We start from the raw sequence: 11,758 nt of genomic DNA, 5'->3' as shown, positions 1-11,758 counted from the left end.
TATCTGATGTCAATGATTGTTATGATGTGCACCCTCAGATACATTACTACCCCTTTCTTCTGTTGAGTTTTCTGTAAGTGTTTGTATTGATGGTCGGCCATTCTTGTAAAAAAATTGTCATACAAGATTTTTTCAAAAAACTTTAAGCAAATATTCAAAATAAATACTATTAATTAGTACTGCCGTGGTAGTTTTATTCCTTCTTCCACGTCGCTTCAACGTTTTAGAATAATTGATCAGCATTGGTATTTCTTTGTTCTCATTGCTATTGGTATATAAGCACTCAAAAGTGTTTATTCGCTAACAATTCATATCTCTGGTTCCCTACATTGGATTTTCATGGTTTTTGTGTCATTTTAAAGATAAAAATACTTCATTTTATTATAAATTAATATGGAATTTTTGTTGTGTGTTGTGTCTTACTTATTCACTGTATTGATGTTTTTAAATGCTTTACCACGTCAGTCTTCTAAATAAAGCCTTATTGCTCGTTGTCAGCTACCAAGGGTTGAGTAAGGGACTAATTGATGGAGAGACCCCATTTAAGACCCAGTACTGTGTTGTTGGCCTTGTTGCTGGTGTTAGGTGCCTACCTACCACTCCCTATAACCCACCTTTCAACAATACTTTACTCTCATATCAGCTGCGGGCCGTGCAGGTAACAGTGGTGGGGTAGTGGGGCCGGATGGGGGGATTCTGACAGACATTGCAGAGGGAATATTAATTATTTATTCATGTTCCCTCTGCATTGTCCCTCGAAACCCACCCCCCCACCTGGCCCCCTCGCTTTTACCTGCACAGACCGCGGTTGTCTCTTATATATGTACCTATGCGGTACAATTATCTTTAAGGGACGTAGATGTGTAGTAAGGATTAGTAAATCTATAGTTCCCTATATGCACTTACCTTTCAATATTTTGTCCCTTTGATATCCTATCTTCGATATTCTTGTGCCATAATATTCTGGGGATTGATATTCAGTAATACAATCCCAAATTTGCGACACTCTGCCATGTGAGCCAGTGGAAAGGGTTAAACTTGCAGTAGCAGGTATTTGTGGCTCATTGATTGTGGAGCTCCTCTCTGAGTGGTAGAACAGGACAGCAGTACTATCAGACACAGTTGTTCTTGAAATACACAGAAAAAAGAATGGTCTCCTTTTTGTACTGGGCTTAAGGTCAGAGTTTACCTCTGCCCTGAAGATGGCAAATGCCGAACTTTAGATGTGCCATCACTTATCATATCAGTGGCAGGAAGCGTGGTGTGTTATGGCAAACATTAGTGAATATTTCCCAACCCTCAGCCAAGCTAGTCATTTAACATGACACAACTGATTTGAATGCAAAATGAACAGATGATGGGCGGAATTCTGAACAATGCAAACATTTACCCCCAGTCAACCAATCTGGGTTTCATTTATTGTTTTCTGCCTCTCAGTCCACTGTAGTTTTGACCCAGTCATATCATATGCAAATCAGTCTTGACCCTGCTCCTCCTGGAACAGTCCAGCCTGAACTGCCAAGTCAGTCCTCCTTGGACCAGAAACAAGGATCCTGGGACCGGTTTCGGGGTATTACCCCTCCTCAGCCAGGCTAGCTTGAATCCAGTGGCATAGCAAGCACGGGACCCACGTCCATCAATTGTTCTTTTTCCAACTGATTCGAACAGCACCCTTTCCCATTGGCGGTGTTGGATGGCCATTGTGCTGTGTGTAGCTAAGATCTATGTAATGTTGCAGTGAAAATTGGCTGCAGTGTACACAACAGAATTAATGAGCAGAAAAGTCTCAGACTGGAGAAACATGCACAAATCATCTACAGGCAAAATTACCATGTCACACGATTTGATCAGATATAGGAGTTGTAACATCGTCTGTTGACAACGGACACACAGTGAGTCAGATTGTCCTCCTACAACATTCCATTGCTCCTCACCATCTATCCCGCTCCTGCCAACCTGCCTCAGTTCCTGGCCCTCTTCATTCCGTTCCTTCTTCCTCTTTTCTCCAGGATTGAGTTTAGGACCAATAAGAGACAGTAGTGAAGGCCCATCACCGCAATGAACAATAATGCACTCTATTTCATACAGACATAGGTTTGGTCTCATTTTGCAGTAAACAATGTACGCATACATCGGTGCACGTGCTGACACAAAATCGGCCATTTGGTGATATATCCTTCGGGAAGACACACTCTGAATAAAGGTAGTTTAGCTGGCCCATGTTTGAACCTGTCTCCACATTGTTAATAAGTGTAGGATGTAGCGTGACCCGGGATTGGATGTCCATATGGTCATTTGAAGCTACAATTCTCTTTCAAAAGGAACTACAGTCAGAACATTTTCGAATAAACCAATCTTGGTGGTTCAGTAAAGCATGTAATAGTAACACCAATAAGAGGCTATCAACATTCTGCACTCTGCCGATGAAGGTTGGCAATATCTCCGTTTCCTCTAGAATGTGTCTAAAATGTGTTTAATAGGATGCAGAGAGCTTCAGATAAATGTGTTTCAGAGCAGTGTTCTATCATGAAAGTGTAGGTCACTTTTGGGATCAACAAACCAACCACTGTAAATATGCACCTTCCGAGCATCTCTTGCTGACTGGAACATCAAGCTGCACGGGGCGAAAACATCATTATTTCAGCCGCGTTTAGGAGCAGGCTAAGTGCAGCCCTGGTGGCACGGCGTGCACAAAAAAGCACAGCGCTGTCATAAACACATTTGTTCCAAATCCTCATCAAAATAACTGCTGTAAACACAGCAGCCGCGCTCCGAGGTCAGAGGTGCGGCATTTTGCCCATTTGCAAACGTCACCACTTCGTCTTTCTGTTTAGTTTTCATTGATGTTTTCACCTGACGGAGCTGATGCCTGAAGTCGTGGCAGGGAGGGGGGCTTTCACGTCGCTGGCACAGGCTTGCCAATGAGATGTGCTTCCCGCGCTCTCAGTGCCGATCAGAGAAATTACGGTCACATTTATGATCCGATAAAAAGCGCGCTCGCAGCAGCTGGCTCCCGGAGTTCAAGTGATGAAAAGCTCGCGCTTCCTCTCATCTGCCTAGAAGGGGCGATGCTTTAGGCAGGGGGGCGTACTTTAGGTTCCATACAAACGCCGCTCGCCTCCTAGAGGCATTTATTACAGAACAACTCCAGTTATTTGCAAGGCGTGCCTTAACCTCCAGGTCATTCCGGCCACAGCCTTTCACACCTAGTTTTCAGATTCCCCATGAACGAGCCAAGCTATGAATTAGGGATACCCCGTGCGAGCTGAGTTGAGCGCGGTTTGAGAGCCGGGAGGCTGCGGCCAGGTCTTCACTGAAGGAGCGGTGACGGGTGAACGGCGCTGTGCACCAGACTGGTCCACTCGAGAGTAACTTGGCTGAGCGACACCCCCGGCGCAGAGACCAGGCTTCCCGCGTCAGCACAGCAGGTAAGGGCGCGCGGACGCTTCGTGAGGCGGCTGCAGAATCACACCTGGGCACAGCCAGATTACAGCACCTGCAGGACGGTGTCGATACTATACCAAACACGTTTTAAACACAGTCGCATCGCCCGATAGAAGCAACACGTTACCTGTCGTTGCGTCGCCTTACTTGCCTGCACAGCACCTTTACATTTTCGTCTTTCTAACAAATTTGGATTTGACAAAAAAAGGTAACAACGGTGTATTGTTTACTTTTATGTACTTTAAATATAAGATGACCGTATTGTTATCAGCATTTATAACACAGAGGAAGAAGACACACTTGTTTGGTTGATTGCATGTTTGGCTACCATTAACTCTCAGAGATGTAGCATGAGAGGGGACACGCATGAAATGGAATGACCCTTTCGGGGAAAAAACGAACTCTGATTAACACAAAGTCGTATTCAGTATTCCTATTTTGACTTATTGGAATTTACATGCTGATGTTACCAATTCTTGTTTCGACGTTTAACAAGGAGCATCCGTTTTTATGCCCACGTGACTGGTACCTCAGTAGGTTGATGTATCTATTGGAGACACAGTTCCTTAATCTCATTAGAATTGTTTGAAAGGTTGGTGGTTCTGTTCACCATTCCAGTTTTTGAGATTGATAAAATCAGTTCTATGAAATCGGATAATAATAAATATCTGATATTTGTCACTCGTGCCAAGAGCCCTCTCGAGGTTAATATTTGACGTGCAAATATGCCAGGAATATATTATTTGGTGTGTGTGACGAGGAATAATTAGAACTAAAAGCAGTCTACAGAAGCATGGGTTAACGTGGAGCATAGGTTTGTGTATTTGTGGGAATGCATGCATATTCATGTATGGGTTTAGTGTTGAAGCGTCACAGGATTATTGCAGCCAATGAAAGGATCTGTATGAGCCCCTTTGGTCTCAGGTTCAAATCCCAGAAAATCCGCTCAACCTTCCATCAATCCGAGGTTATACACACACACACGCGCGCACACACACACAAAACATAGCATAACATAACTATTATCATGAGGATCGGCCATTAACCATAATGAAGTGTGTATTTTAACTACATGCACGCTTTGATATAAAGCAGGCCAAGGCAAATATAACTGCACTTTTAGTTTTTTGATACACTCATTAGAGAGTACCTAAACACACTACCGGGACCAGCACTCCAATCAATCAATCAAGGTTGTGTATAGCGCGGCTACTCACCCATGAGGGTCTCACGGCTCTGAATGCACTGGTCCTCACAAAGATGGTGTTTATCTGGTTCTGTTAGGGTTTACCCACACTATGAGGATCGACCCAGTCCTCACAGTGTGGGTTATACATGCCCACACACACAGACACACACACACAGATAGCTGGGCCGGCATTGTCTATTTTTATATGAAGAATAAATATTTTTTCACCAACTGCATATGTTTTCTTATCGGACTTCATATATGGAGAGCTGACAACACCTCGACTTTATGGACATTTGAGAGTATGAGTCATGTAATATGTGATTGATTAATGTGAAAATATAACTGTAATTGATCGTGGAGTACTTCCCGTCTGGGAGAATATTCTTGTGTGTGTGTGAATTAGTGGGTCTTGGATGGTCGGGAGGGAAATTGGCAGAATAAGAGTTTGTGGAATTCCATGGAATTACATTACAATTCCATGAGATTCCACTTAATTCCACCTTGGGACGGAGTGGGCATTTGGTGCTGATTTCTTAGTGCGAAATGCTCCCTTTGTGTCCAAAAATACATGTGGGGATGCATTTTGCACTAAGAAATAGCACTGCCCAATAGAAATGCATTACAGTGCATACCCCTCGGCACCGTTACATACATATATTCGGAGTGTATTAGCCTTATAAACTCTGAGTATGTAGGGGTATGAAGAGCAGTGCAGGCAGTGGTTTTTAAACAGGGCCAGAAGAGGGAGCTGTCCCTCAATGTTTAAAAATCACAGCAGATTAAAGTTTAATCTGCAGTGTGTTTTTTAACATAGAGGGACTGCTCCCTCTTCCAGTCCTGTTTAAAACAAAATGCTGCAGATTAATTTTGCCAGCAAGGTGGCAGCATATTTTAGTAATTCACATTACAAGATTAATGCAGAATTACCAAATTCCTCCAATTCCACTGGAAGAATTAAAAGCTCCACCCACCACTAGTTGTGGGGCAGTGTGACCATGGGGTTCAGCCTCCAAGTAGAGGAAGAATGCTCAATTTATACTTGTGCGGTGGCGTATAATCGATTCTGCCAAAAACATAGGGTTATTTAAAAACACACACACGCCCACACACCACACACACATATCTATCTATCTATCTATCTATCTATCTATCTATCTATCTATCTATCTATCTATCTATCTATCTATCTATCTATCTATCTATCTATCTATCTATCTATCTATCTATCTATCTATCTATCTATCTATCTATCTATCTATCTATCTATCTATCTATCTATCTATCTATCTATCTATCCACTCAAAAACCAAAGGTTGAAGTAATGTTATTGTTAGGTGAATTTTACAGTCACAACATTAATGTTTTGAACTGAAAATTCCACAGAAATTCGCCACACATAGTACATATACAATGCACTGCTTTTGACTCCACTTCATTATATCACTCTTGGCATGTTCTATGACATCATTTATGACATCACTGATGACATCTCAAATTAAATAATGTATTACTTTATTGGTGACATCACTGATGGCATTATCCAATGAGTGTGTGTTGCAAAGTCATCCTGTGAGCCCTGTGCACCCCTAATGTTTGCTGATTGGTACTGGTGGTAACTGACTGACTGTATCCTGGGCTCTGCTAGGCAGGCCCAGGACCAGTGCTATGGTGAAAAAGCCCTTCGAATACAGTGAAAACACCTACCTACATGAGGGTACACTATATATTGGAATAAACCTTTAATTGGCATGACCTACCCTATTAGTCCCTAGTACACAATAGGGCAGGAGGATTAAAACTACCTATAAGCCACCAGTATATAATGGGTCATGACAGTTTAGAGGCCAGCAGCCCTTTCTTTTTTTTTGTGTTGAAATTTTTTATTGAATTTTTATAAAACAAGTACATCAAAGCATAGACAACTGAAAAAGAAGAGAAAATAGATCCATGTTGAAAGAAACAATGCTGAAATATACATATGAATAAATATGATATAAATAAGATATAAATATGCATTTAAATAGATAAATACTAATTGAAGTAATAATGAAGTCAAGGCATAGGATGATACATTATAAAGACATGACCTATAAGGAGAGGAAAAGGGAAAAAGCTTAGACAATGGAAATGCGGGAAATATAGATAGAAAGAACAAAGAGAAAGTAATTAGATAAAGACAGAAGAACACTACAACGAATAAAGCAGAGGATACAGAAGGCAAAGAAAAGAAAAGAAATAAACAAAGGACAAGAGAGGGTAAAAGCTGATTAATGTGTTTGGGTAGAAGTAGAAGCAGGGGAACTAGCTGTATTTGATTTAAGAAATGGAGACCAAATTCGGAGAAAGGTGTCAGCTTGATCCTGAAGGTTATAGATAGTGCGTTCATGTGAGGCAGTCTGAATCATCGCTACCAACCAATCTTCCTGAGAGGGAGGCAAAGATGATTTCCAATGACGCAGGATACATATTTTAGCAGTAGCAAGTGAGGTATGAAAAAGACGAAGTTGTGGTTTCGAGAGCTTTGGGGAGTGGCGTAAGTCATGCAGGAGAATGTTAGTTGGTGTAAGTGGCAATTTTAGGGGCATAGTGGAATTCAAAGTAGTACCAATGTAAGCCCAATAGGATTGGATACTAGGGAATTCACAAATGATATGAGTAATATCGCAACCTGAATTGGTACATCTCCAGCAGTTAGAATTGGAAAGAAGACCAGCTTTGTGCAATTTGACTGGAGACCAATGCCAATCGTGTAGTATTTTGAAAAGACAAAATTTGAGCCTTGATTCACGAGCTCCCTTGTTCAAATTCTCTAGAATCAAATCCCATTCGGTGTTGGAAAAGGAAATTGAGAGGCGAGCTTGCCATTTACGCTGAAGATCGTGTGAAAGAGATTTAGAGAAAAGATGGGACGATAAAATTTTGTATATACCGGAGGTAACACCTTTAAATTTCCCCCAAATGTGCAAATAGGATAAAATAGGGGAATCTTGTAGTAGCCATGGCGGTGATCCCATATGGGTCTTCAGACATTGCTGGAGCTGAAGGTATTTAGAAGAATGATGTAGGGGAAGATCAAATTCTACCCTTAGCTGAGAGAATGGCTTAAAATCCCCATCATGTAGAAGCTGATCCGGATATAGGATACCTGCAGCACGCCAATCAGGCCAGGATAACATACGACCATTGATACGAATGCCCGAGTTATTCCATAGGGGGGCCTTAATGTGAATTCTTGGATTCGAACCTAGCAACCTATGACTTCTCTGCCAGGATTTATGCATGGCAGATAATATCGGATTCTTCGGGTCAAGACGACTAGTGCCACTACCATACAAAGGAGTAAGATTCGATTCCGAGGATAGAAGATGTCGTTCTATTTGGACCCATTGTGGCAAGTCTTTAATACCGGGTAAAAAATATGAGAGTTGGGAAATATGTAACGCCAAAGAGTAGTGTTCAATGGATGGAAGACCAATGCCGCCTGATAACTGATGAGCCTTCAACTTGGTTATGGCAAGACGCGGCTTAGCAGTACCCCAAATGAAGGTTTTAATCTGGGCGTCTACTGACCGGAGTAAGGATAAGGGAATCTGTAGGGGAAGCATGCCCAGAATGTAAATGAATCTCGGAAGAGTAACCATTTTAACAGCCTGAGCCCTCCCCCAGAGAGAAAGACCCAAAGCCTTCCATTTATCAAAATCCCGACGCATTTGGGAGATAAGAGGAGACAAGTTATCTGTAACCATATCTTGTAACCCTTTATTAACTAGGACACCCAAATATTTGAGGCGTGAGGACTGCCAATGAAAAGGAAAACCAAAGATGGCTGCTTTTGTGGTACCGTTAGAAATAGGTAAAGCCTCACTTTTGTCCCAATTAATCTTATAACCTGAAAAGGAAGAGAAATCATTAATAATTTGAAGAAGAGAGGGGATCGACCGAGGAAGACGAGTAAGAGTAAGTAAAATATCATCAGCGTACAGGTATATTTTGGAATGTCCAATAGGGAGGGGAATACCAGAAACTTCATCAGATTGACGGATGGTAGCAGCTAAAGGTTCCATAGCCAAAAGAAACAGAAGGGGGGATAGTGGACAACCTTGGCGTGTCCCTCTCTTAATTGTAAAGGAATCAGATAGAAATCCACCACAATTCACTTGAGCAGAAGGATGGTTATAAAGTAAACGTACTTTATCAATAAATTTTGTACCTAAGCCAAATTTTTCCATGACCGTGAAAAGATAATTCCATTCGATGCGATCAAACGCTTTTTCTGCGTCAAGTGAGAGGGCTAACGCATCATCTGTGAGATGTTGAGCCGACCACAGTGCATGGGCCAGAGAACGCAAATGGTTGCGGGAAGAGCGTCCCGGTACAAAGCCTACTTGGGAATGGTGTATCAAAGAAGGCAAGACTTTACGTAAACGAGACGCAAGGATACTAGCCAGGATTTTAATATCAGAGTTCAACAGGGAAATGGGACGATAACTACTGCAAAGCTGGGGGTCTTTGCCTGGCTTTGGTAGCACAACAATAATAGCTTTGTTAGAAAGGGGGCCCAATGAAGATGCAGCATCCGCCTCCTGGAATGCGGCATGTAGAGTGTCAATAATATTGAGACCTGCCCAACGATAGAATTCAGGAGGAAACCCATCCTCACCAGGGGCCTTGTGATAGGGCAGGGCAGCGATCGCACTGGAAACCTCATCCCTAGTTATTTCACCCTCAAGGATGGCCTTACCATCCGCTGAAAGAGAAGGGAGATGCACCTTCGCAAGAAATGCCGTCATCTTATCTGAATCCATTCGATTATCAGAAGTATAGAGGGATTCATAAAAGGAGGCGAACTCATTGACAATGTCTTGAGGTTTTGTGCATAAGTGTCCTTGCGCAGATCTGATGGCCGGGATGGCCATAGATGTCTCCCTTTGACGCAACTGTGCGGCTAATAACCTTCCCGCCTTTTCTCCTTGCTCGTAGTGTCGACCTTTCATTTTCTGTAAGGCGTATTCTGCCTTAGATGTAAAAAGACTGTTTAAGGCCATTCGGGCTTGTTCAAGCAGTTTACGATTTTGTAAGGACGGAGAAGTGATATATAGGCGAGAATAGGTTTGTATGTCATGTTCGAGCTCCACTTGTTTCCTCGCATTTTGCTTATTAGCGATTGCTGCATCACGCATTAATTGTCCCCTTAAAGTAGCCTTAGCTGCAGCCCAAAGAGTCCTGCTGGAGGTCACGGATCCCTGATTATTAGAAAGATAAGTTTGAAGGTGTGACTGTAGTTGGGATTTACCAACAGGAGTTCTGTGGCGTTGGATATTCATTCGCCAGGGCTTACGTCCAGGACTAGAAAGTCCCAGTTCTAGGGAAAGGAGAACCGGAGAGTGGTCAGACAATGCCGCTTCCAGAATACAGGAATCCGTGACCAACTTAACTGCATTCTGTGAGATGAGGAAGTAGTCAAGACGAGAGAACGTACCATGAGTCGACGAAAAGAAAGTATATTCCTTATCCGTTGGGTGACTGATACGCCAATGGTCAACCAACCCCATATCTGAGATAATGTCACCTAGCAAAGCTCTATCTGAAGCATTGCCCCTATCTAGTGGACCAGTTTTATCTAGAATAGAATCTTGCGTCACATTCCAGTCTCCACCAATCAAATATTGCGATGCATTAATTTCGAGCAACAAGCGGGATAATTGAAGAAAGAATGTTTTCTTGGTACCCGTAGGGGCATATACAGATCCTACACAGACGTGAGAATCACCAATTTTAAGTTTAGCAAAAACGTAGCGGCCATTTACATCTGACCATGTTTTAGAGACAGTGACCGGAAGGGACTTGCGAAGAAGAATTGCAACTCCACACTTGCGAAGGGGACCTGCGTCCGTGGATTCATCCTGTTGAATGCTGCTATGTATAACCTTACCCACCCAGTCTCTACAAAGTTTGTCTGACTCTAGAGCATCCAAATGGGTCTCCTGAAGCAAGGCTACATCTACATGCTTAGTCTGAAGATAGGAAAGAACCTTCTTCCGTTTTATGTAATGGGTGAGACCATGTACATTCCAAGTAATTGCATTAAGAGAGTGTGTTTTTGCCATATTAGAACAACGCAAATATCAGAGACAGGGGAATGAAACACAAAACAACGTGCTGAACCAAACAAAGGAAAAAGAAAAGAAGTGACAAAAAGAAGGGGAAACAAAAATAAAATAAATGGAAACAAAACTTTGATTTAAATGGAATACATGAAAGAAGCGATCAGAAGAATAATAAAAGAAAAGAAAGGGAGATGAAATTTAGAGAGGTGATACAATAATAAGGAAAACTTTAAAATATTGGGTAAAAGCAAAGAGAGATCAAGAGACCGTAGACTGTTATCCGCGGGTCTGGGCGCACTAGAGCACCGCCACGGGAAAAGACCCCACAGAAAAGAGAAAAGATTAGGAGAGTAGCAATGGAATAGAAGGAAAGCCCAGAAAAACATTGTGAAAAAGAACCTAGGTACGATAAAAAGGTAGAAAGAGCAAAATAGAGATTCAGAAGCAATATTGCTTAGAGGGGGGAGTCTAGTAATAATTAAATGTAAAGTAACCTAATATCATAAAGCATACAATGCGTGTATAAATAAACATAGACCAACATGCAATCGTGCAAATAGAATAATAAAACTGTAATTAAACCATTAGACGCCAAGGCGCCCAAGTAAATGCAAAATTAGTAAGAAATATTTAAGCAATAAATTGTAACAGGAGAAGCAATGAATATAAGAAGAAGAAAGAGTGATATTATTAGGCAGAGAAATAACAGTAAGCAGACTGAAGGAGAAAAGAAATAAGGTAGAAAGCTAGGAAGAAAGAGGTAAAAAAGGACAAGCAGATATTATAAGAACAGCAAAACATGTGAGAAATGTGGTAAATAATTAACAATAGAAATAAGACTTCTCAAGAAAAGAGAGTCTATAGTTAACTGCCAATAGTATTAAGGTCAGCAACTTCCATAAGGGAGAGAGTTATTCAGTCCGCATCCGAAGGAGTTTTAAGAGGAGAACGTGACTTGTCTCTCTGCAGATCTTGTGAAAATGTAGCAACCGAAACCGATTGTATTGCAGATTTC

The 11,758-nt window shown here is 41.8% G+C and overlaps 1 protein-coding gene across 1 annotated transcript in view; it reads left to right on the top strand.

Annotated features, from left to right (window-relative positions):
• The first annotated feature begins 3,264 nt into the window (after positions 1-3,264).
• The window catches only part of TRHR (thyrotropin releasing hormone receptor), a 693,546-nt gene continuing 685,052 nt past the window's right edge, over positions 3,265-11,758 (top strand). The window contains exon 1 of the mRNA XM_085605090.1: positions 3,265-3,428. The gene's annotated coding sequence lies outside the window, so the exon portion shown is untranslated. The remainder of the gene's footprint in view (positions 3,429-11,758) is intronic.

Source organism: Triturus cristatus, chromosome 5_1, assembly GCF_964204655.1.
Source record: "Triturus cristatus chromosome 5_1, aTriCri1.1, whole genome shotgun sequence".
Taxonomy (NCBI): domain Eukaryota; kingdom Metazoa; phylum Chordata; class Amphibia; order Caudata; family Salamandridae; genus Triturus; species Triturus cristatus.
Note: the sequence above shows the minus strand (reverse complement) of the source record. Positions and strands in the feature narration are given on the sequence as shown.